A 27,135-nucleotide genomic window follows, 5' to 3' on the forward strand; every position below is an offset into this window, starting at 1 on the left:
CATGCACAAAACAGATATGTACCTGCTCTCATGGAGCTGTCATAGTGGAAAAACCAACAATAACAGGTAAACAGCTAATGGAAAAGATTATCTAAGTTACAATTTTTTTCTTTCTTTTTTTTTTGGCCATGCCCCACGCAGCATGTTGGATCTTATTATGGTTCCCCAATCAGGGATCGAACCCACACCCCCTGCAGTGGAAGCACGGAGTCTTAACCACTGGACCGCCAGTGAACTCCCTAAGTTTTGAATTTTAATGCTAGTGTACCTCCCTTTCAGCCTCATGGCAACAAGGTATTTTTGTTTCATTCAAGTGGGCCCATCCCTACAGTCGCCAGCCTGCTTTCCCTTGACAGTCTTCAGATGGCAAACACTGATGGTTTTAGGATTTCCTTGAATCTACTGTTTTTTCATTCAGTCTCCTTTTTTCTTTAGAATTTCTACTGACAGCTTTTTTTTTTTTTTCATCCTAAGACTTCTGATTTCAAAGCTTTATTTAACTTTGTCCCTTCTTGAGGAAAAAGAGTTTGCTGTTTTCCCATTATGAATCAAGATTTTTTTCATAAAGAAAGATACCATTACAAAAATACTTGAAACGAATTATTTTAAATTATCAAAATAACCATTTTCCACAGTACTGTTTACTATTTTACTATTTTTTCTGCCTTTTTCTCATTTAACTGTCTACCCACAGTTAATTCTATATGCTTTATTCCATCAAGGGTTCTCCAGGCTTTACAGTTTCAGTGATCACATTTTTAGGTGTGGCTAGTCTTAATATTTCTATTCCCAAATAGTACAGCAAACTACTAGACATTCCCTCCTGGAAGACCTCCACCCCCAGCTTCTTCACCTTGTCATTTTAGATCTTCAGACTGTCTCTTGAACTAAAATCTTTATTATATTCCCAGTGGGCTATACCATCTAGGCTGTCACTACTCATACCTGGATTACTAAAACAACCTCCCCAAAAGGTTTAATGTCTCAATTTCTCTTCCTTGCAATTGATCATGTACACTAAATCATGGTTAATCTTAAAACAGTCTGTCATAGCCCCTCTCTGTCTTCTCTGCCCTGGGAGCAGCTCCTGCCACTTCCCCACCCCCAGAAAACATATGCTTGCCCCAACTTCATCTCCATCCCCTCACTGGTCAGGATCACCTCTCAGCTGCTGAGCCAACCACTCTCTGAGGTGGTGCTGACAGATGAGAACCTCAGCAGCTTGGCAGCCTCATGCCCCCTCACCTTACTTATCCCTAGCAGCAGCTTCCAAAATGGCACCAATTCAAGGAACATTGACACAGCAGCCAAGTTCATTGAGGTTGGAGCTGCCATGGTCAGAGGGGCTGGCTCTGGGGCTAGGGTTAGGACTGTGTTTGGGAGTCTCATCACTGATTATGCCAGGAATCCTTCTCTGAAGCAACAGCTCTGTTCTTAATGCCATTCTAGGCTTTGCCCTCTTGGAGACCATGGGGGTCTTTTGCCTGATGATGGCCTTTCTCATCCTCTTTGCCATGTGAAAGAGCTATCTCCATCTCCCAGCGTTCTTTCTTCCACATCTCATCTGCTCTGTATGTTCCTTTCCTTGTATCTTCCCAAGCAGGCCAGGAAAAGTGGTTGACTCAAGGTTTGACAGAGGGAAGACAAATAAATACTGTTTGAATAAGAAAAATTATAGCTTGTCATTACCCTACCTATGAACCCACCTTAGCTCCCTAATACCTATAGAATCAAATTTCTTTTTCATGAACTTATTGCTTTGAAAAGATAATGCTAAAACTGAGTAATTCTATTATTAAAGTGACCTTTTCATTTACACATAGACCTATTTGGTCTCTGAAAATGATTTTGGATTTTTCAGGCTGCTATACCACTGGCTTCTATGACTTATTATGTACCTGCATATGTCTCCTCATTTTATCTAGTTAAAACTTTTCTAATTATCTTCCTCCCAAGTTTCCACCAAACTCTTCTTCCACAGAGCACGCGTGCGCGCGCGCGCACACACACACACACGAGGGAAGGAAGAAAAAAAGCTTTTAGAGATAATTTACTGAGTTCACTGACATAAATGGGAGTTTTAAGAAGCACAAGCAAACTATTTCAGCCAATTGTATGTACCTTTCCCATTTCCTTTACACCCATTTGAAGCCTACACTATGTCTTTTTCCATAGGATCCAAAGCTCAGTAGCTTGAATTAATTACAGACTGACATTCTACAGGCAACTTTTGGTTCAACATCCACAAACTAAAGTCAGCCCAGCCTTTGAACACAGGATCTAGTAGTGATTAATAATTTCACCACTGACCAGGAGGATAACAAATAAAAAGAGCAAACTCATTACTTCATTGTGATTTCAAACTAAATGTTTATCTTCTATGTATTTTACATGTCCAAAGAACAAGACTGTAATTTGAGTTTATTAGTAATTGAAGCAGAACTAATGAAAGATTCTTTATTGGAATGTTCTAGTTACCTTTTCAAAAATATCTATGTCCTTTTTCATGAAGATTAGATGTATAAAAGAAAGTTCAAGTCTCTTTTATTATTATCATAACTTGCTCTAGCAATCAAGGGAAAGGAAATTTATCTTTTTGTCATATTTTATTGCAGTTAAATTAATTCTTGTAGTTGTATTATGTCTTTAATACAGATTAACTGATGCTTAAAATAACTAAAGTCCAACATTTTTTCCTTTTTTTTCATAATTAGTTTCTATTATCATAAATATACTAGACTCTGAGAAACTCAGTAGACTTTTTTAAAATATTTTTTTGATGCAAACCACTTTTAAAGTCTTTATTGAATTCATTACAATATTGCTTCTGTTTTATGTTTTTGGGGGGTTTTGGGGGGTTTTTTTTGGCTGTGAGGCATGTGGGATCTTAGCTCCCCGACCAGGGATCAAACCCACACCCCCTGCATTGGAAGGTGAAGTCTTAACCACTGGACCACCAGGGAAGTCCATCTGTAGACTTTTATATTTATTACTTTTATATTTTTCAAGATCTCTTGAAAAATATTCAAAATTATTAACATACATACATGTAATACAATATACATTAATATGCATAAGCAATTTCACTAGATGAGATCATAGCCAATCAATGTTTAACCCACTTCTCAATACCATTTTATAGGAGCTTCAGGCTACCAGAATTAATTTCATTGACTTGGAAGAGTACAGAAGACATAAGTTATATCACAGGTCACAGGCAAATACTTGTGCTTAAACCCTTCTGTATCTCTATGGCAATATTTCTTTAACAAACACATATGGTACTTGCTATGTTCGAAGCCTTTTATATATGTTAATCCATTTAATCCTCCTAACAACCTTATGAGTTAGGTAGTATCATGATCCCCATTTTACAGACAGAGAAACTACAGCACAAACAGGTTAAGGCTCTTGCCCAAGTCCACAGAGCTAATAAATGGTAAATTCAGAATGCAAACCTAGAAATCTGGCTCCAGAGTCTGAGCTCTTCAGCACTCTGCTAGGCTGCCTCTCCATCTTCAAAATTATTTCCATATTTGGAATCTAATTTCAATATTAAGAATATTAAAGCTTTTAATTTTGTGAAAAAAATATAACATTTTCACTTTCATATCTGAAATCATTTTGTGGCTGCTCCCACACAGGCACCCAAGGTCTCCCTGCTCCCCACCACACTGGCTCAGGTGCCCTCTTGCTGTGCACCATCCAGCTCTGTGCCTTCTCCTATAGCAGATCCTAACACGATTTCTGCATGTTAAATGCCAAGTTCTTTAAGGGCAGGGAGTACGTCTTTTCACGGGTGCATCTCAAACATGCACCTGTGCAGATAAAACATCGTTATAAATCGTCCAGCAGCCAAAGAGTTAAATAACTTTCTGATCAAGTTCTGACACCTGTAATAAATAGATTTCTTCTCTACCCACGGGAGTAGACACCCATTCCATTTTTTAAATTAGCAAGTGTGTGTGGAAATAGGCTTGGGATTTGAAGGAAATGATACTGCAGAAAAACAGGTAAATGAATGGTCCACTTTCCTCTTGGCATAGAGCTTTCAAAATTTGGGGGCTTCGAGTTGAAAGACACTAGAGTCCCTCATTTGAAGAAGTGGCAGCCCAGCGGCACTGAGCTTTTCAAGCTGAAAGCCGAGGAATATATACCAAGCTACAATAACAAAACACTTCCATCAAAACCTCGCAGCAAGCAAACAATTGCCAGCCAGCACATTGTTCTGTACAAGAAATGACGTTGTGTCATTTTGTGCAAAGGACATCAAAACAACTTGTCAGATTAACAGAGGATTTAGATACCCCAGGAGAAGACTTTCACATATCACTTTAAGCATTCCCAGGAAAATTGCTATAGAAGCTCTTAAGGCACAATAATTTGAACCTAACTAGACTTATTAACCAACACAAACCATAACTTCTCTAAAATGTCTATTTCTTTATAAGTGTAAGGATTTGTTACAAGAGTCCTACTAACTCTTAGAAAATAAAGTTCTGCAGAGAAATGGTGATTTATTTGCTTTCATCCAGTAACATTCACTCATCAAATTGTTAATTATGTACCTATTAGTGCTAGACACTCTATTGAGTGTACGTATATGAATCATTTTTCTGCCAATAAAACCATATTTTTAACCTGGGTTAGTAATTTCCAGATATTTTGTCAAATTTAACAACAGTAGATAGTGAGTTCTTCGTATACATGGGAAGAAAGCAGAATTTTAACTGACATAAATAAACCTACATTTTATCTTGAATGGCAGGAACATATGTAGGTATGTGTCAGCTTACACATGTAGTTGGATTGTTCTGATTAACTGTCCATTTTGCATTTTTGCCTAATTTGATCACTCAGTTCACTGAAATAGCCAAATTGGCTTTGGCATTTAGATAGGGTTGGCTGTAGGTCCATAAAATAAAAGATCTGAATGGGCATTGGAAGACCAGCCCCCCTGGACCACAAGCTCCTGAGTATAAGAATTGTGATTTCTGTGGCTCTGGGGCTGGATGTATTTCCCAGCACAGACCAGACAATGATATATGATTTTTTAAATAAATGACCCCACATAACCTCTTTCAAGCCTATAAAACTATATCCCATTAATAAAAATTTCAAGAGGTACCAGACATTAAGATGGTCACTTGGTCATTACCCTTATAATATTAACCCTACCTAGATGCAGAGATCATACTGAGGCTCTTAAAACAAAATGATTTGAAACTAACTAGATTAATTCACCAAGACAAGCTACAACTTTACTAACAGCTGTTCATTTCAGTGAGTTTTCCTTCATTCTCTTAACTTTTCATCCCTGATACTGTTTTATTTTGGGTTTTGGTTTTTTACTCTTTTGTTATCTTTTGGGGATACTCTAATTATTAAGTTAGAAGTTAACAAAATAATAAATTATAACTCTGCTTCTTGGTTACCAGCTTAAATTCTCTTAACAGTGCATGATTATTCAAGCTTATCTCCTTTCCATAACGTTGATAATATTATAATATGAAATGTGCACCTCTCATCATGGTGTCCTGTACCCTTTCTACTATAATGAATGTTTGCCTTATCTCCCAACTAAACCATAAGCTAGAGCAGGGTCCAGATTCCCATCCCTCTTTCTTGCCATCCTCACACCCTGACAGTATACACATGACGGTATCCACTCCAGAGGCATGTTGGGGAAAGATAATAGAGTACTGCAAAAATGGGGCGAGGAGGTGGCAGAGAAGAGTATCCCAAAGCTCTCTGATGAAAAATTGAATGAAAACTTCTAAGAGAAGTGAAATATTCTCTTTCACTCTCCCTCTTTTAATCACCACTTTTAAAACTTACACATCATCAAATTCCACTACAACCTGACAGCTACAATGACATTATGAAGTATTTATTGTATCAGGCACTCTTTGGCCAACCAAAGAGCAATTCCCGGGCCCCAGTCACCTTTTGCTTACTTTCCCTGCTTCTCTTGCAGCCGGGGATGCCCATGTGACACAATTCTGGCTGGCACTGCCACTTTCCCATTCTTCCTGTCTTGGACATACGATGTCTGGGCCTGCATTGTGCATTTTGCAACCATGAAGCAAAAAAATGTGAAAACGAAAAACCAACTTGTTGGGAACAGTGAAACCGAGGATAAAATAGCATTATTGAACAATGCAAGCAAACCAATGCAAGTAGTCTCCTTTCAGAACACTCGATGTGGGGAAAAGACTTTGCTTGTGTAAGCCACTGCTACAGCCAAATTCCTTCCAACTCAGACACAGATTAAGACAGTTATAGTTTACATCCTGATTTTGCCTTTTACTAACTGTGACTTTGGGCAAATTATTAAACGTCTCTAAGTTCAGTTTCTCATCTGTGAAATGGACATAAGTGTAACTGCCATTAGAGAATTTTTGTGAATTATTGTGAGAAATATGAAATAATCCACGTAAAGTAATTAGCAGAACTTTAATATTACTCTCAAATGTTAAAGGTACATACTAATATTAAAATATAAAGACACAGGAATTTGTGTTTTTTTTTGTGTGTGTGTGTGTTACGCGGGCCTCTCACTGTTGTGGCCTCTCCCGTTGTGGAGCACAGGCTCCGGACACGCAGGCTCAGCAGCCATGGCTCACAGGCCCAGCCGCTCCGCGGCATGTGGGATCTTCCCAGACCTGGGCATGAACTCGCGTCCCCTGAATCGGCAGGTGGACTCTCAACCACTGCGCCACCAGGAAAGCCCCCTCAAAGGAATGTTTTTAAAGTAAATGTTGTGTCTTTTTTCCCAAAAAATTGCATACAAAAAAATTAAATATTTAGGGTGGTAGAGAATTCAATGTTTTATAAAATAATTCTCACTATATCTTTTAGGTCAAGACATCTACAATTAGCATTAATACACTCATCTGTGACTACATTAGGTGGTACTATAATCACTATGATTTAAATGTTTTTGTTCTGGTTTTTCTTGAATTTTTAAATTTTATTTTACTGATTTTTTTACACAGCAGGTTCTTATTAGTCAATAATTTTATACACATCAATCCGAATCGCACAATTCATCACACCACCACCACCCCCCCGTGGCTTTCCCCTCTTCGTGCCCATACGTTTGTTCTCTACATCTGTGTCTCAACTTCTGCCCTGCAAACCGGTACATCTGTACCATTTTTCTAGGTTAAACATATATGTGTTACTATGCGATATTTGTTTTTCTCTTTCTGACTTACTTCACTCTGTATGACAGACTCTAGATTCATCCACGTCTCAACAAAGGACCCAATTTCATTCCTTTTTATGGCTCAGTAATATTCCATTGTATATGTGTACCACATCTTCTTTATCCATTCGTCTGTCGATGGGCATTTAGGTTGTTTCCATGACCTGGCTATTGTAAATAGTGATGCAATGAACACTGGGGTGCATGTGTCTTTTTGAATTATGGTTTTCTCTGGGTATATGCCCAGTAGTGGGATTGCTGGATCATATGGTAATTCTATTTTTAGTTTTTTAAGGAAACTCCATACTGTTCTCCATAGTGGCTGTATCAATTTACATTCCCACCAACAATGCAAGAGGGTTCCCTTTTCTCCACACCCTCTCCAACATTTGTTGTTTGTAGATTTTCTGATGATGCCCATTCTAAATGGTGTGAGGTGATACCTCATGGTAGTTTTGATTTGCATTTCTCTAATAATTAGTGATGAGCAGCCTTTCCTGTGCTTCTTGGCCATCTGTATGTCTTCTTTGGAGAAATGTCCATTTAGGTCTTCTGCCCATTTTTGGATTGGGTTGTTTGTTTTTTTGATATTGAGCTGCATGAGCTGCTTGTAAATTTTGGAGATTAATCCTTTGTCCAGTGATTCATTTGCAAATATTTTCTCCCATTCTGAGGGTTGTCTTTTCATCTTGTTTATGGTTTCCTTTGCTGTGCAAAAGCGTTTAAGTTTCATTAGGTCCCATTTGTTTATTTTTGTTTTTATTTCAATTTCTCTAGGAGGTGGGTCAAAAAGGACCTTGCTGTGATTTATGTCAAACAGTGTTCTTCCTATGTTTTCCTCTAAGAGTTTTATAGTGTCTGGTCTTACATTCAGGTCTTTAATCCATTTTGAGTTTATTTTTGTGTATGGTGTTAGGGAATGTTCTAATTTCATTCTTTTACATGTAGCTGGCCAGTTTTCCCAGCACCACTTATTGAAGAGACTATCTTTCTCCATTGTATATCTTTGCCTCCTTTGTCATAGATTAGTTGACCATAGGTGCGTGGGTTTATCTCTGGGCTTTCTATCCTATTCCATTGATCTATGATTCTGTTTTTGTGCCAATACCATATTGTCTTGATTACTGTAGCGTTGTAGTATAGTCTGAAGTCAGGGAGTCTGATTCCTCCAGCTCCGTTTTTTTCCCTCAAGACTGCTTTGGCTATTCAGGGTCTTTTGTGTCTCCATACAGATTTTAAGATTTTTTGTTCTAGTTCTGTAAAAAATGCCATTGGTAATTTGATAAGGATTGCATTGAATCTGTAGATTGCTTTGGGTAGTAGAGTCATTTTCACAATATTGATTCTTCCAATCCAAGAACATGGTATATCTCTCCATCTGTTGGTATCATCTTTAATTTCTTCCATCAGTGTCTTATAGTTTTCTGCATACATGTCTTTTGTCTCCCTAGGTAGGTTTATTCCTAGGTATTTTATTCTTTTTGTTGCAATGGTAAATGGGAGTGTTTCCTTAATTTCTCTTTCAGATTTCTCATCATTAGTGTATAGGAATGCAAGAGATTTCTGTGCATTAATTTTGTATCCTGCTAATTTACCAGATTCATTGCTTAGCTTTAGTAGTTTTCTGGTGGCATCTTTAGGATTCTCTATGTATAGTATCATGTCATCTGCAAACAGTGACAGTTTTACTTCTTCTTTTCCAATTTGTATTACTTTTATTTCTTTTTCTTCTCTCATTGCCATGGCTGGGACTTCCAAAACTATGTTGAATAATAATGGTGAGAGTGGACACCCTTGTCTTGTTCCTGATCTTAGAGGAAATGCTTTCAGTTTTTCACCATTGAGAATGATGTTTGCTGTGGGTTTGTCGTATATGGCCTTTATTATGTTGTGGTAGGTTCCCTCTGTGCCCACTTTCTGGAGATTTTTAATAATAAACTGGTGTTGAATTTTGTCAAAAGCTTTGTCTGCATCTATTGAGATGATCATATGGTTTTTATTCTTCAGTTTGTTAATATGGTGTATCACATTGATTGATTTGTATATATTGAAGAATCCTTGCATCCCTGGGATAAATCCCACTTCATCATGGTGTATGATCCTTTTAATGTGTTGTTGGATTTTGTTTGCTAGTATCTTGTTGAGGATTTTTGCATCTATATTCATCAGTTATATTGGTCTGTAATTTTCTTTTTTGTAGTATCTTTGTCTGGTTTTGGTATCAGGGTGATGGTGACCTCACAGAATGAGTTTGGGAGTATTCCTTCCTCTGCAATTTTTTGGAAGAGTTTGAGAAGGATGGGTGTTAGCTCTTCTCTAAATATTTGATAGAATTCACCTGTGAAGCCATCTGGTCCTGGACTTTTGTTTATTGGAAGATTTTTAATCACAGTTTCAATTTCATTACTTGTGATTGGTCTGTTCATATTTTCTATTTCTTCCTGGTTCAGTCTTGGAAGGTTATACCTTTCTAAGAATTTGTCCATTTCTTCCAGGTTGTCCATTTTATGGCATATAGTTGCTGGTAGTAGTCTCTTAGGATGCTTTGTATTTCTGCAGTGTCTGTTGTAACTTCTCCTTTTTCATTTCTATTTTTATTGATTTGAGTCCTCTCCCTCTTTTTCTTGATGAGTCTGGCTAAGTGTTTATCAATTTTGTTTATCTTCTCAAAGAATCAGCTTTTAGTTTTAATGACCTTTGCTATTGTTTTCTTTGTTTCTATTTCATTTATTTCTGCTCTGATCTTTATGATTTCTTTCCTTCTGCTAACTTTGGTTTTGTTTGTTCTTCTTTCTCTAGTTCCTTTAGGTGTAAGTGTAGATTGTTTATTTGAGATTTTTCTTGTTCCTTGAGGTAGGTTTGTATAGCTATAAACTTCCCTCTTAGAACTACTTTTGCTGCATCCCATAGATTTTGGATCATCGTGTTTTCATTGTCATTTGTCTCTAGGTATTTTTTGATTACCTCTTTGATTTCTTCAGTGATCCCTTGGTTATTTAATAACGTATTGTTTAGCCTCCATGTGTTCGTGTTTTTTACGTTTTTTTCCCTGTAGTTCATTTCTAATCTCATAGTGTTGTGGTCAGAAGAGATGCTTGATATGATTTCAGTTTTCTTAAATTTACTGAGGCTTGATTTGTAACCCAAGATGTGATCTATCCTGGAGAATGTTCCATGCACACTTGAGAACAAAATGTAATATGGTGTTTTTGGATGGATTGTCCCATAAATATCAATTAAATCTATCTGGTCTATTCTGTTTCCTTATTAATTTTCTGTTCAGATGATCTGTCCATTGGTGTAAGTGAAGTGTTAAAGTCCCCCACTATTATTGTGTTGCTGTTGATTTCCTCTTTTATAGATGTTTGCAGTTGCCTTATGTATTGAGGTGCTCCTATGTTGGGTGCATATATATTTATAATTGTTACATCGTTTTCTTGGATTGATCCCTTGATCATTATGTAGTGTCCTTCCTTGTCTCTTGTAACATTCTTTATTTTAAAGTGTATTTTACCTGATATGAGTATTGCTACTCCAGCTTTCTTTTGATTTTCATTTGCATGGAATATCTTTTTCCATCTCCTCACTTTCAGTCTGTATGTGTCCCTAGGTCTGAAGTGGGTCTCTTGTAGACAGCATATATATGGGTCTTGTTTTTGTACCCATTCAGAAAGCCTGTGTCTTTTGGTTGGAGCATTTAATCCATTCACGTTTAAGGTAATTATCGATATGTATGTTCCTATGACCATTTTCTTAATTGTTTTGGGTTTGTTTTTGTAGGTCCTTTTCTTCTCTTGTGTTTACCACTTAGAGAAGTTCCTTTAGCATTCATTGTAGAGCTGGTTTGGTGGTGCTGAATTCTCTTAGCTTTTACTTGTCTGTAAAGCTTTTGATTTCTCCATCGAATCTGAATGAGATCCTTGCTGGGTAGAGTCATCTTGGTTGTAGGTTATTCCCTTTCATCACTTTAAGTATATCATGTCACTGCCTTCTGGCTTGTAGAGTTTCTGCTGAGAAATCAGCTGTTAACCTTATGGGAGTTCCCTTGTATGTTATTTGTCATTTTTCCCTTGCTGCTTTCAATAATTTTTCTTTGTCTTTAATTTTTGCCAATTTGATTACTATGTTTCTCAGCATGTTTCTCCTTGGGTTTATCCTGTATGGGACTCACTGCGCTTCCTGGACTTGGGTGGCTATTTCCTTTCCCATTTTAGGGAAGTTTTCAACTATAATCTCTTCAAATATTTTCTCGGGTCCTTTCTGTCTCTCTTCTCCTTCTGGCACCCCTATAATGCGAATGTTGTTGCGTTTAATGTTGTCCCAGAGGTCTCTTAGGCTGTCTTCATTTCTTTTCATTGTTTTTTCTTTATTCTGTTCTGCAGCAGTGAATTCCACCATTCTGTTTTCTAGGTCACTTATTCGCTCTTCTGCCTCAGTTATTCTGCTATTGATTCCTTCTAGTGTAGTTTTCATTTCAGTTATTGTATTGTCCATCTCTGTTTGTTTGTTCTTTAGTTCTTCTAGGTCTTTGTTCAACATTTCTTGCATCTTCTCGATCTTTGCCTCCATTCTTTTTCCGAGGTCCTGGATCATCTTTCACTATCATTATTCTGAATTCTTTTTCTGGAAGGTTGCCTATCTCCACTTCATTCAGTTGTTTTTCTGGGGTTTTATCTTGTTCCTTCATCTGGTACATAGCCCCCTGCCTTTTCATCTTGTCTATCTTTCTGTGAATGTGGTGTTTGTTCCACAGGCTGCAAGATTGTAGTTCTTCTTGCTTCTGCTGTCTGCCCTTTGGTGGATGAGGCTATCTAAGAGGCTTGTGCAAGTTTCCTGATGGGAGGGACTGGTGGTGGGTAGAGCTGACTGTTGCTCTGGTGGGCAGAGTTCAGTAAAACTTGACTGCTGATGGGTGGGGCTGGGTTCCCTCCCTGTTGGTTGTTTATCCTTAGGCAACCCAACACTGGAGCCTACCTGGGCTCTTTGGTGGGGCTAATGACAGACTCCCGGAGGGCTCATGCCAAGGAGTATTTCCCAGAACTTCTGCCGTCAGTGTCCTTGTCCCCACGGTGAGCCACAGCCACCCCCTGCCTCTGCAGCAGACCCTCCAACACTAGCAGGTAGGTCTGGTTCAGTCTCCCCCAGGGTCACTGCTCCTTCCCCTGGCTCCAGATGCGCACACTACTTTGTGTGTGCCCTCCAAGAGTGGAGTCTCTGTTTCCCCCAGTCCTGTCAAAGTCCTGCAATGAAATCCCACTAGGCTTCAAAGTCTGATTCTCTAGGAATTCCTCTTCCTGTTGCCGGACCCCCAGGTTGGGAAGCCTGACGTGGGGCTCAGAACCTTCACTCCAGTGAGTGGACTTCTGTGGTATAAGTGTTCTCCAGTCTGTGAGTCACCCACCCAGCAGTTATGGGATTTGATTTTACTGTGATTGCACCCCTCCTACCATCTCCTTGTGGCTTCTCCTTTGTCTTTGGATGTGGGGTATCTTTTTTGGTGAGTTCCAGTGTCTTCCTATCGATGATTGTCCAGCAGCTAGCTGTGATTCTGGTGTTCTCACAAGAGGGAATGAGAGCACATCCTTCTACTCTGCCATCTTGGTTCAAGCACCCCCAAATTTCTTTTACCACCTCACCCAGAAACCTGAGTTATTGTGAATCTTTAGTGTTTCATTTATTAGGTTATTTTCAGGATATTCAACCATTTCTCTTGGATCACTGAAGAAAACAACAGGTCTCTGGGTTTTGTTTTCCTTTGTTTTAGTCACAAGCATTTCAGTTTCACTTCAACAAGATCATCATTCCCAATGTTTCTCTTTGGAAGCTTATCTCACAAGGCTAATAAAAGATAGTGCTCCTAAGCCTAGAGACTTTCCATTTATAGCTTTCCATTAAGCTACTTAAAGGTAGATATTATTCCAATTAAATATTTAAAAGGTAGGTCCTTTTATGAAGTAGCTTTTTTATTAATTTAAAAAGAGATAATTATTTAAACTTCTAAATCTTTACTAATAGGATTTCAAATGACCTGCAACAAAAGACATAAATAGATTAAGATGAAAATAAATCAAAACATACCAAAGCACTGGAAAAGTGGATGCAAATATAAAAAATCATCACTGATGTGATTATGCACAAAATTTAGCTCTGAGCTTCCATGAGACTAAGGGGAAAATGGAAATGTAGTTGATTAAGCAATTTCTCATGACTATATAGAGCAGATCTGTAATACTTTTATATACTAATTCCAAGTGTGGTCTTGGTACTAAATCCCATTAGGAATTTATCTTATGGGCCCTTCTTCAAGGAAAATCAACTTTCATAGTACATAGTGTTTTCATCAACAGGGTTCAGTAGCTGCTCTGAACATCAATAAAAGTCAATAGGGGCTTCCCTGGTGGTGCAGTGGTTGAGAGTCCGCCTGTCGATGCAGGGGACATGGGTTCGTGCCTTGGTCCGGGAAGATCCCACATGCCGCGGAGCGGCTGGGCCCATGAGCCATGACCACTGAGCGTGCACGTCCGGAGCCTGTGTTCCACAACAGGAGAGGCCACAACAGTGAGAGGCCCACGTACCGCAAAAAAAAAAAAAAAATCAATAGCATGACATTACGCCAGTAATTTTTAAATTATTTTTAGCCATGGAATCTGGAAAATAAAATGTTATGCGGCAGCTATCATGTGTAACATAAGTAAATAAGCACTGCTCTAATTGAAACACAATTAAAGGGCCTGAAGCTACCATCATCGACTACAGAATCTGGATAAGGCAAAAGCCTGTGTAGCCAATAAACTGATCATATTAGTTACAAATATTACAATGGAATTAAATTTCCTACAGCTCATATCATACTTAATGATAAAAGATTGCATGTCCTCTCCATATAACTGCAGACAAGGCAAGGATATTTACCTACATCAGTGCCATTGTACCTTACACAGGAGGTTCCAGCCAGTGCAATAAAGCAAGGGTGGAGGGAGAGGAAATACCAGGCATACAGATAGGAAAAGAAAAAGCAAAACTATCTTTATTCACAGACAACCTGTTTGGGTATTGTGTATGCAGAAAATCTTAAGAATCTACCAAAAAAAAAAAAAAAGCCACTAGAACTAAGCAAGGTTGCAGGATACAAGATCAGTAACAAAAATCACTTGTATTTCTATATATAAACAACAGAGAATTGGAAATGAAACAAATATACATTTGCAATAGCATCAAAAAACCATGAAATACTAAGAAATAAATTTAACAAAATGTGTCCACAAGCAGTATACTTAAAACTACAAAACATTACTGAAAAAAGTTAAAGTCTTAAGTAAGGAAGTTGTTGAGGTGCACCCCCACTTAAATTCATATGTTGGAGTCCTAATTCCCAATGTAATGGAATTTGGTAATGGGACCTTGGGGAGGTAATTGGGTTTAGATGAGATAATGAGGGTGAAGCCCTTATGATGAAATTAGTCTTATGTCCCTTATAGAAGGGACATAAGAGAGTTTGTTTCTCTCTCTCTGCACACAAGAGATCATGCAAGCACACAGTAAGATGGCAGCTGCCTACAAGTCAAGAAAAAAGAAGCATCAGCATTACATCTACTTTACTGATTTGATGTTGGACTTCCCAGCCTACAGAACTGTAAGAAAATAAAACTCTGTTTTTTAAGCCACTCAGTCTATGGTATTTGGTTAAGCCAGCCCACACTATGACAGACATATACCACGTTCATGGGTCAGTTGACTTAACATTGTTAAGATTAAGATACCAATTCACTCCAAATTGTTCTACAGCACAATCTCAATTGAAAGCCCAGCAGGCCTATATGGCCCAGCAATTCCACTCCTAGATATATAGCTAAAATAATTGAAAACAGGTACTCAAACATACTTGCATGTCAGTGTTTACTTCAGTAGATTTTTATAAAGTTCAATGTACATCTGTCATATGACCCAACCATCCCAAGACTGATTAAATTATATACCTACCCTACAAGAATGTCCATAGCAAATTTATTCATAGTAGCCAAAAAACTGGAAAATAAGCCAACTATCCATCAATAAGTGAATATATAACCAAATTGTGATACATCCATTCAGTAGACTATTACTTAACATTAAAAAGTAATAGACTAGTTTACTATTGTTACATGCAATGACATGGGTAAACTTTTCTGTCATTTTTGAATAGTTTTGCTTGTTCTGGAATTCTGGATAAATGGAATGATATAGTATGCATGTCTTTTGCTCAGTAAGATGTTTTTGGTCCATACATACAATGGAATATTATTCAGCCATAAAAAGGAATGCAGTTCTGATGCATGCTACAATATGAATGAATCTTGAAAACATTATGTTAAGTGAAACAAGTCAGTCACAAAAGAACATATACTATATGATTCCATTTATATGTGATGCCTAGGATAGACAAATTCATAGAGGCAGAAAGTAGATTAGAGATTACCAGGGGCTGGGGAGTATTGAGTGTTACTCCTTAATGGGTACAGAGTTTCTTTTTGGGATCATGAAAAATTTCAGAAGTAGTGGCAATGGTTGCATAATATCATGAATGTAATTAATGTCATTGAATTGTATACCTTAAAATGGTTAAAATGGCAAACTTTATGTTATATATGTATTATTACAATAAAGAAAATTTACAAAAAAATCCTAGGAAGCTTTTTTTGTAGAAAACAAGTTGATTATAAAATATACATGACTATGTGAAGGACTTAGAATAGTCAAAATCATTTTGAAAAGAATAACTAAGTTGGAGGACTTACATTACCTGATCTGAAGACTCACTATAATGCTACAATAATCAAGATAGTGTACTATTGGTAAAGCGTAGATATACAGATCAATGGAGGAGGACAGAGTCTCCTCCACTGAGTCTGGAAATAGATTCATATACAATCAATCAATTAATTTTTGACAAAGTACCATGGTAATTCAATACGGAGAGTAGTATTTTCAATGAATGGTAGAGAACATCTGGATATGCACATGAATAAATGAACTTTGACCTTTCCTCAGATTATACACCAAATTAACTCAAACTGGGTCATAGACCTAAATGTAAAAACCAAAACAATAAATCTTCCAAAGGGAGAAAACTTTGCAAAAACCTGGCATTAATCAATTGAATTTCACCAAAATTAAAATCTGATCTTCACAGACTCCATTAAGAATATAAAAAGTTAAGCACCAAAATGGGAGGAACTGGGATGAAATGTTTATATATATGTGTGTATATATGAGCATATATATGTGAATGTACATACACATTCACTTGTATGTATATATGTGTATATATATGAATGTGTGTATGTATATATATATGAATTCATATATATATATATGAATTGTGTGTGCAGGTATATCTGACAAAGGACTTGTATTCAGAACTTAATAACAAGACAACAAAATCCCATTTTAAAAAATTTTCAAAAGGTTTGAACACTTCACAAAAGAAGATATACAAATGGCCTCTAAATACATCAAAAAATGCATTACTACATTAGTCAAAAGAAAAATGCAAATTTAAACCACATTAAGATACCATCGCAAATCCATTAGAATGGCTAAAAATTAAAAGACTGGAGCAAATGGAAATCTCATGCAATCCTGGTGGGACAGTAAAGTGGTATAACTACTTCGTAAAGCAGTTTGGCAGATTCGTAAAAAGTTCAACATACATCTGTCATATGACCCAACCATCCCCAAAACGATTAAATCATATGCCTACCTTACAAGAATATCCATAGCAGATTTATTCATAGTAGCCCAAAAACTGGAAAACAAGCCAACTATCCATCAATGAGTGAATGGATAACCAAATTGTGGTACATCCATTCAATGGATTACTACTTAACATTAAAAAGAAATAGACTATTTTACTATTGTTACATGTAATGACATGGATAAATTTCAAAAACATTTTACTGAGCTAAAGAAGACATGTGTACTATATCATTCCATTTATCTGGAATTCCAGTAAAGCAAAACTATTCAAAGATGACAGAAAACAGGTCGGTGTTTGCCCAGGATTGTGGCTGGTAGGAGAGAGGGGTGACTGCAAAGTGGCATGAGGGAACGTTTTTGGGTGATAGAAATGTTCTATATCTTGATTGTGATGGTGATTACATAGATGCATACATCTTTCAAAACTCATTGAACTTTATACTGAGAATGGGTGCATTTTATTGCATGTAAATTATACTTTGATAAATGTGTAAAAAATGGAAATAAATACCTGCACCCATTACTGAATCACATCATGTACTTGCTGAAGCTGTGATGAAATGGATTGTCAGAGCAATACAGCCAAGCTCACACACAGGTAAGCTAAAGTGTGGGTGTAAATTCAATTTCAGAATAAACAGACTCCTGAGTCACTGGCAGAATCAGGGGCAAGCTCTCCCTCATGCCCAGCTGGGAAATGTCCACATTCTTTTCCACCAGCAGTGTACATATCCCAGGTCAACAGCTCGAGAGCCAGGAGAAAGACTATGGGGCATTTTCCTCCTAGAAGAAGACAGCTGCTCTTGGCAGTGGGTACTTGAGACAGGACTCAGGAAACCTTTGCTATGGCCAGCTCTCCAGAAGGTATATGCTTTAATAATAAAGCATTTTTTATCTGTGCACGATTAGATATTTGTGCATTTTTGTCACTTCCATTGCTTCCCTTACCAGGACAGCCCACTAATTCTCAATCCCCCACCTTGAAGATAGCCCAGAAATGATTTTAAAACATTGAAAGCATAACTAAAGTGGTGGCTTATATTTTCTTTGCACAGATAAAAATTCATCCTGTTTTCTAAATTTCTTAGTGAAGTTCATTTTCACTGATCATCATACAGGCAACTTCTAATACTAATATTAATACTAATACTATGGTTCTCAAACACTTCATGATCTTAACCAAATCCTCAGAGGCCTATGATGGGCCTGGAATTAGGGTTCAAAGATATGCATTTTAACATCTCCCTGATGATTCTAGTGTAGATAGTCTTCAAACATAGTTTAAGAAACACTGCTTTAATGGGTTCACTGTTTCATTGCTTTGCCACAGACACGACTTTTTATTCCTCCAATTAGGTTGGAGTGAGTTGACAGGCTAGATAATAACCAAAATACATAATCAAAGTCAATTTAGTCACTATATACTTTCTTCAAACAGTCCCTCATGAAGATACAACATGATTATTTTTGCACGGGGAAATATATATTTGATTGTTGACTTTGCTTCTGTTAAACAAATTTTAAATACAAATGGCACTGATTCTATAAATAATAACATCCTGGGAAAACAACACATAAAGAATCTTTATACTTAACTCTTAGAGAATGGCAACATGAATTGCTTAAAAAGACATGAAATAGCTTGCTGCTATCGATTAAATTTCTTCTGAGAAAAGGTGTGAATTCTTACAGGTGGTAACCAGATGGGGAATTAGTCCCTTCTCATCCACAGGCAGAAAGTCTATAAAATGTCTTCTACAACTGTGGAAGAAAGGGAAGACGTTTTGTGCCAAGAAATTTTGCAGCTTGTGCATTGGAAGAGTGCTGCACCTCTTGGGAGCAATCCATATTACGTGTAACCATGTAGTGTCGAATAGAACAGATAACTAAACTACAGAAATTGAGTTCACGGAGAAGCAATATGTCAAAGTCTAACTTTGAACAAAGGTAGACAGACAAACATTTCCACGACTGTGCCTGGTTTTGGTCTTGAAAATGACCAGTCCAACATGAGCCCACTTGGGTCAACATGCGATGCAGAAGACGATCAGTAAATGGAAGGGAGCTAGGATGACAACAGGAGAGGATCAATCACAACTAGCCAGAGACCCTCCTAGCCTCTCATGGTTAAGGGTTCGCCAACACCTTAATGAGTCAAGCTGACAGTTAACCCCCGAACAATATGTAGTCATGCTTATATGTAATTTATTTATAGATTTTTCTTTACATATGCCTAAGCTAACGAACTACTTGTTTCAGTTTAAACAGTTTATTTTGCAGGGTGTGGCCTCCCATTCTCAGTAATTCCTTTTAAGGACTTTAAAACCACTTTCATTATCAAGAAAAGGTATTCAAACTAGGTGAATCCAATCAACAATTGTAATGATAAGAGCATCTCTTTTTATTAGTGGCTCTTATCTTTTAAGAAAGATTTTAAAGAAAATTCCTTGTGAGTGCTTTAATCTAAAAAATAAATTATTTGAATATGAATTCAATTAAACAAGCTCAAAACCAGATGATGGAACTACAAAATAAGATTTAGAAAAAGGGATTGCACAAGGAAAGAAATTGATGGTCAGTATAAATTAAATTAATAAAATAACAAACACATTAGTAGGATCAAAGAACTGAATAGACAAGGTTGAAAATTAAATTACTCACTAGAGGAAACACTTGAGAAAATCAAGTAAAGGCAGAGAAAAAATACAAAACCTAACACAATTATAAGAAAAGTAACATATATAGAAGGTAGATAACACAATAAATGCAACAGAGAAAGTATTCAAAGATATAGTGCAACTAAGCTTCTCTGATAATTAAGGGAAAAAATAAATGTGTATATTGAAAGGGCACATGCAATTCCAAGAAACATTGGTAAGTGATGATCATCTGCAAGAAAGACCTTGGCTACAAATTTTCCCCCAACTTCAAGGATGAAGAACAACAACTTAGTTATCAGTTCTTTCTGTCTATTATTCTACCTACACACATAAGCATAGAGAGATTTCTAGAATGATAATCGTCAAAATTATAATGATTATTTCTGGGAGGTAGAATTTGAGGTGGGCCATCACATTTTTCTTTGTACCTTCCTCTATTGTTTTTATATTTATAATGAACTTGTGCTACTTTGACAAAAGCAAAACTCATTATAGGAAGGAAGGAAGGAAGGGGGGGAGGGAGGGAGGAAGGAAAGAGACTATGGATCTGCAAGATACTATTTTATCTCTTTTCTTGTTACCTAATCTTTACCAAAAAAAGAAGAGGAAGAAGAAGAGGAGGAGGAAGAGAAAGAGAGAAAAATCATTCATTTTGTATAGATCATAAATCATATACGTGAATTCTTGGGAATATCTGCTTATACCTGATATATTAGAATTTCACTCAGTGATTTTTTTTCCTGATATCTGTCTCTAATTTGAAGTATCTGAAGGAGAACTCCATATTTGTAGAGACCCAACTGTGCTACTGACTAAAAGAGGTCTGTGTTCCATAAATATTTACATTCCAGTTTAGGAGAGCACAGAAACAACTTAGTGGGCCTGTTGCTTTCCCACTAAAACAGACTACTCAACAAAACCATTCTGGATCATTTTCTACATCGAATTATCTTTTCTACCAGATCTCTGGTAGAATGTCAATTCCCCAAAGACATGGACTGTGCTTTCTCTTCATTACAGATAACGCAGGGCTTTGCATGGTGGAAGTACTAAAAATAAAAAATAAAAATTGTAAGCTATTGACAGTCATGGTGATGACATTGTTTCAAACTCAGTAAGGCCAGGCCGTGAACTATCTTAACCAGACATATCTCCATTAAGTTGCAGACCTAAGAGACTTTGCCAAGCACAATTCTGTCTGCAATGAGTCTCTTACAATTATCTACTATCTTCCCAATCCCTCTCTTGGCATTTCACTTAGAATTTTAGCAACTGGCTCATTGGAAACTTCTCCTCCACTATGCCAAGCACTGTTTTTAGTAACTCGAATATGTCTTGTTCTATCTTTCTCTCTCTCCTTCTAATTCTAAAATTAGAATTTTACTCAGTGATTTTTGCCTATCTGTCTCTAATTTGAAGTATCTGAAAGAGAGAAAACCAAAACCTATCTACCTAGCAAAAACCAAAACCTATCTGCTCCCCACTTGCACCCCAGTACCTAAAAGTGGCTGGAGAAAAACACACACTTGAGTTACCAGACCTCATATAAAGTTTTAAGAAAACTATTCATTTTTAAAAAATAAATTTACGACCATAAACCTCAAGAAACACCCCATCAGCATCCTTCTATCTTTCATAGTAAATTCATTTTCCTACTCCACCAAAAATTTATTTTATGTATTTTTTCCTCTCACCTCAAACCCTCAATACTCCACCCTCCCTCAGCCTCTCACTCTGGGCTGGTGACCTTGATCTGTAGTTCACTGAAAAATGAAAAGCAATCAGAAAGAAAAGTCCTCATTTTCTTATCACTGAATCTTCCAACCTAATTGCATCGGACCCATCCACTCTGTCTTTCTTCCTGATACAATGGATGACCTCTCCTTGGTCCATTTAAACCAACCCTCCACAGTGAGCTGGATTCCATTCCTTCTCCCCTATTGAGAAATTTTGTTACTGAAATTCTTCTACCCTCCTTTTCTGCTCCCTCCTCATTTTCCCTCTCTTAACTGGATCATTTCCATCAGCACGTAAACATGTTATAAAAAGTCTCTCACCTTGAAAGCAAACAAATAAACCAAACTTCCTTGACCATATATGTCCTCCAGCTTCTGCCCATTTCTCTGCTTCTCCTCTGGGAAAGAGCATCTCCACTTGCACCCATTTGCTGTTTAATCGACTCCAATCAAGCTCTGTCTCCACCACTCCCACGGAGCTGCTCAAGTCAAGGTCATTAAAAACTTCTATCTTGCCACATCTGTCTCCAAATTACTCAACCTCTCCAAAGTGTTAACTTAATGGATAATAGCTTTGTTCCTGAAACACTTGCTTCACTTGGCTTCCAGTGAAGGATGCTTTACTGGTTTTCCCCTTAATTCTTTGGTATTTTTTCTCAGTTTCCATTGCTGGCTCCTCCTTCTCTCAATGTTAGCATTCTCCAGAGTTCAGTCCTTGGCTCTCTTTTCTTCTATATTTACTTCTTCCTAGATAATCTCATCTAGTTCCATGATATGATATAATTACCAATAGGCTAAATATTACCTGACCACACAGATATTATATAGTCCCCATACTACATATTCTAACCTTTGTATTCTACTTCCAGGCTCTTACCAGTGCCCTAAGCTCACAACTCTTGATGTCCTACTGCTTCCTGTTCAACATCTCCACTAGGAGGTCTAATAGACTCTTAAGCTAATGACCAAAGGAAAACTCTTCATTTCTATCTTCCGCAAATTTTGAACCTCCCCCCAATTATGTCCATCTCAGTTACCAGCACCATGACAAAAATCTAAGTGTAATCACTGATTACTCATAATTTTGATTATCAAATAATTTAAATTATCCCTTTCCCTCCACCCTGCTCCAAACCATCAGCAAATTCTGTGGTCTTCATTTTCAAAATATCCCAAGTCCAACATTTATCATAACTTCCAATGCTATCACCTTTGTCCAAACTGCATTATTTCTCACCTAGACAACTGCAGGGCTTAATAACTGATCTCCCTGTTTCCATTTTTACCTTCCTGTATCTATTCTCCATTTAATAGTCAAATTGAACTTTAAAAACAGGGATTAGATTGTATTATTCCCTTGTTGAAAACTATAATTGGTATCTATCCATTGATTCTTGATGAAATTTAACTCCTTACATGGCTCACAGGGTTCCACATAATCTGGCCTGTACCTACTACTTGGATTTCATTTCCAGATCACTCCATTCCAGCCACACCTGTCTTCTTGCCTCCAAAAACATACAAAATATCCATCTCTCTCAGGTCATTTACACATGCTGTCTCATACAATTCTCTCCCCTAATATCTTCTCATAAATGGACCCTTTACATCATTCAGATATCCTCTCTAACTTCACTGTTACAAAGAGGTCTTGGCTGACCAGTCTATGTAAGACACCCCCCACCTCACCTCTCCAACACTTAATGTTCTTTTATTCTGCTTTCTTTTCTTCATAACACTTTACAATGTTTATTAGATGTCTTCTCCACTAGAATGTAACCGCTTCAGGTAGGGACTCTGCTGTATTTGCAGCTGTATCCCCACACCTGCCAAAACCAGTATCGGTTCCACAGAAAGTCTTCAAGAGATACTTCCTGAATAAATACATGAATGAATGTCCTTTACCTGCTGAAACAACCTGGCTGATTTAGCTCACTGCTGGGTTGGGGAGGGCAGGTTTCTGACAGTGTTAAAGGACAATTACTCTGTCTTCCATGTGGGGACAGAGTAAACCAGGTGAAATTTCAACGTAGGCAATGCTCGACCTGAGAACTTTTGAACCACTGTCCTATTTTCTAATGTCCCTTCTCCCTCACCCACTGGCGTTTGGCAACTTCATGCTGCCTGATCGCTGTCTACATGCACACACAACCCTCATCAGGGCCCCTGTTACCTCTAGAGCTTCTCCGCCAGGAGAACAGGCGTATTTCAGTCACGTCATGGAAAGATGCAGCAGTGCCCCAAATGTAGCTGCTTTTATGCCCTGTCAATTCAGCCTCCCCATTTCTCCCTTTGATGGAGACTTCCAGCAACTTCTAGGTGCTAAAAATCTTCATGAAAATTTTAAATAAGTGTTAAAGCATAACTGTGATGGTTAATTATATGTGTCAAGCTGAATAGGTTATAGGGAGCCCAGATATTTAGTTGAACATTATTCTGGGTGTGACTATGCAGGTGTTTCTGAGTGAGATTAACATTTGAATTGACAGACTAAGTAAAGCAGATTGCCCACCCCCACGTGGGTGGGCCACATCTGATGTGTTGAAGGCCTGAGGAGAACAAAAGTCTGAGTAAGAGAATTCACTCTCTCTGCCTGATAATCTTGAGCTGGGACATGTGTCTCCTCCTGTCTTCAAACCCAGGCTGACTTACACCATCAGCTTTTCTGGTGTTCAGGCCCTCAGACTCAAGCTGGAACTCACACCATGGACTTTCATGCTTCTCAGGCCCTCAGACTGCAGATCCTGGGACTTCTCAGCCTCCATAACCATCCTATGAGCCAATTCCTCTAAACAAATCTCTTGTTACAAGATGGATGGATTGATAGATAGATAGATAAATAGACAGATAGACAGACAGATAGACATGGATAAAGTCCATTTGTCTGTGTCTCTGAAGTACCCTGACTAATACAATAACCTTAGTTCTTTAAGAAGATCTGGAATCAAATTTATTGTGGAGGTGCCTCACCAGTGATGAGTCTTTCCTTCTTTCTTATTAAGAGACCTTCATGGTATTCAGCCAGCCTAAGGGTGTCACCTAGAGTAGGGTAGACACTGGGATCCTTGGTATAAAGTAAATCCCATCTTTCCCTAAAATTCTATCTCAGAGAGAAATAATTCCAACTCCTCCCTCTAGCAAAGATGGAGAGCTGCAAACTCTTCATTCCCTTCTTTCCAGGATCATCATTTTCCCCCAGGTAATCTCAGAACTATTGGTACATGAAATTAATACAAATTGTGGGTTTGTATGGTAGATATAGCAGTTGTTTTCACTTATGAGAATGGGTTGCATTTTTGTTTAATTTCTACTTACACTTTTAAAAAATAGAGAATATATTGATCACTCATGACTATAGGAGAGATTTTATCTCAATACAGGTGGTAAAAATATAAGAGTTTCTAATACCATTATATGCTCTATTTCTTAAAATACGTTAATCCTCCCATAAGAAAACATTTTACCCCTTAGGGAAGAATCCTTGATTCTTCCCATCACTCTGCTTTACGTTATATTAATAACTTTTTTCATTAATTTTACTATTAACTTTTGACTTCTAGCCATGTTTTATCACTAGTGAATTCTTTCAGACAACTGTAGGGTGATATGGTAAGAATTAACATCTTAATAAAGGAGAATAACTTCTTGCATTCTTAGAAAGCTCAAGGCCAAGAGAATTTTCTTATAATCATAGTTAAGAAAAGCTTTTTCATGGCTTTTATAAAGATGCCAAATGAAACTCTGTCTTAAAATACTTGTTATCAAGTACTTCCTTAACATAAATCCATACACATAGCTATTGCTTAAGCAACTTCAACAAGACTACAGGACTCAGAAGTCAAAGATGCCCCAACGGAGAATTCATTATAACAAAGCTAAAGTCCTTAACTTCTAGTAGCTTCTGGAGATTTAACAAAGAATGTTCAGAGCATTGCCAGGCTCCTACATTGCTATAAAGTGTTGTATTTATACCTGAAGGAGTCACTACGTCGAATTTTTTTAAATTTATAGGAATCACTCAGTTTTTGAAGATCACCCACACTCCTTGTCAGGATTAATTGTTTCTTTGGATTTGACCTGAAAGTATAAAGATAATGAAGCAAAGAAAGACAAGAAAAGAAAGAAAGTCAATCTAAGAGTTACGGTCCCTACCAGCTATCTCCACTTTTGATTTTTAGGCAGAGGTTTTAAAGATGTATTTGATTGTATGCAACAAAGAGTAAATGGCTTCTTTTTGGAATTCCTCACGTGGGCCCAAATATCTAGCTAAGGCTGACTATAACCTTTTAACATTAACATGATACATAGGAAGGATTTTAACTGTAACATTCATCTTGCTCCACCTTGCATCTGACTGATTCAAAGGAGCATTCTTCTAGAAAATCTTAGAAAAGCTTGGACCAAAAAATGTGAAAGGAGAAGAAAAACGGGCCAAAATTTCAACCATCCATACTTTAAAGCAAATTCATCTTTATAAATATAGCACTATTAAAATTCTTCCTCATGCTTCAGGACATAGGTACTAAATTATCTGTGATGTATTTGTGAAAATTATGTACTGTTCTCTAAATTATTTAAAACTATTTATGTTTTATGTTGAAATCTAATCTCTCAGTGTTTGTTCAGATTGACTATTAAAAGTAAAACATTTACTAAACCTTGTTTTTGTTTGTAAAAGCATTTCTGCTTGATTAAATTTAAATATTATTTTTAAATCAATTAGTCGTTACAAAAACAATATTCAAAAATTTCAAGGCCACTTTAAAAACAACCTCTGTTCCCAGCTATTATAAAGCATCAAGCATTTGTCATGAGAGTGTTTTCCATATATTTTTAAGTTGCCTTCTATGTAGCATAAATAAAGAATATATCCATTGCTCACCAGAAAAAGCAGTTAAAAATCAACTGCTTTGATTTTTCAGTGTTTCAAGTATATTTCTACCTATAACAGTGGGATAAATCACTTATGAAACTCTCATTAGAAAGTATTACATAACACATGTCACCATCATGGCTGAAATTTCTAAAGCCTATCTTTCATTTGCTTTCTTCCTTATTTAAATTTGCCAGGCTGAGTTTTGAGACACACAGCTTTTCCTGAATTGACAGGGGAAACCAATGATGCAGAACTTACAAGTTTTCTTTCCCATCTCTGCACAAAATCATTTTGACTTTGATTAAAGTGACCAACCACCAGGGGTTTGACTGAATTGATAGACTATTACTTTATTTGTTAGAAAATCAATTCTTTCAATCAAGAGGGTCAACCTGATTGTGTGTCAGTTATGACCTGAAATGATCTTTATCAATGTTGAGATAACCAGCCCAAAGCAATTGCTAAAGAATGAAGTATTTCAAAACTTACATACTAAAACTCATTGTCTATGACTACATTAATTTAGAATTTTGATCAACTAGACCTATTCTCTACTGAGTTAGTTCCATGAGACACTTAAGTATTAATAAAGTTTATACATGCATGTATCTTAACTTCATGAACACTATCTAGAATGACATTCCCTATGAAACATTAATGATATAAAAAGTATAAACCCGACTCAGCATATGGTACCTTCATAGAACACCCAAACATTGCTTATATGACCCATAGGGCAGGAAATAAATTCACGGAAGGAAAATGGAAGCTTCACTCTAAATTATATTCTTAATTTTGTATATGTTAAATCAAATGTTTTAAACAAAGTTTAAGATGAAGAGAACGTTTTACTTTATCACAAAAACTATAGGGCCCTAAAATTTCACAAACTACAGCCCCACTAATTTGGAATCATAA

At 37.0% G+C, this 27,135-nt stretch overlaps 1 protein-coding gene and 1 pseudogene across 4 annotated transcripts in view; one reads left to right on the forward strand and one right to left on the reverse strand.

Moving 5' to 3' along the window:
* The window catches only part of GRM8 (glutamate metabotropic receptor 8), a gene marked incomplete at both ends in the record, with an annotated part of 765,994 nt that overhangs the window by 515,222 nt on the left and 223,637 nt on the right, over nucleotides 1-27,135 (reverse strand). The window lies entirely within an intron of this gene.
* On the forward strand, nucleotides 1,011-1,520 carry LOC309810761 (ATP synthase F(0) complex subunit C2, mitochondrial-like; annotated as a pseudogene). Its single transcript has one exon. The product of its transcript is annotated as an ATP synthase F(0) complex subunit C2, mitochondrial-like (transcript).

The sequence above is a fragment of the Mesoplodon mirus genome (genome assembly GCF_964341445.2).
Source record: "Mesoplodon mirus genome assembly, chromosome: 9".
Taxonomy (NCBI): Eukaryota; Metazoa; Chordata; class Mammalia; order Artiodactyla; family Ziphiidae; genus Mesoplodon; species Mesoplodon mirus.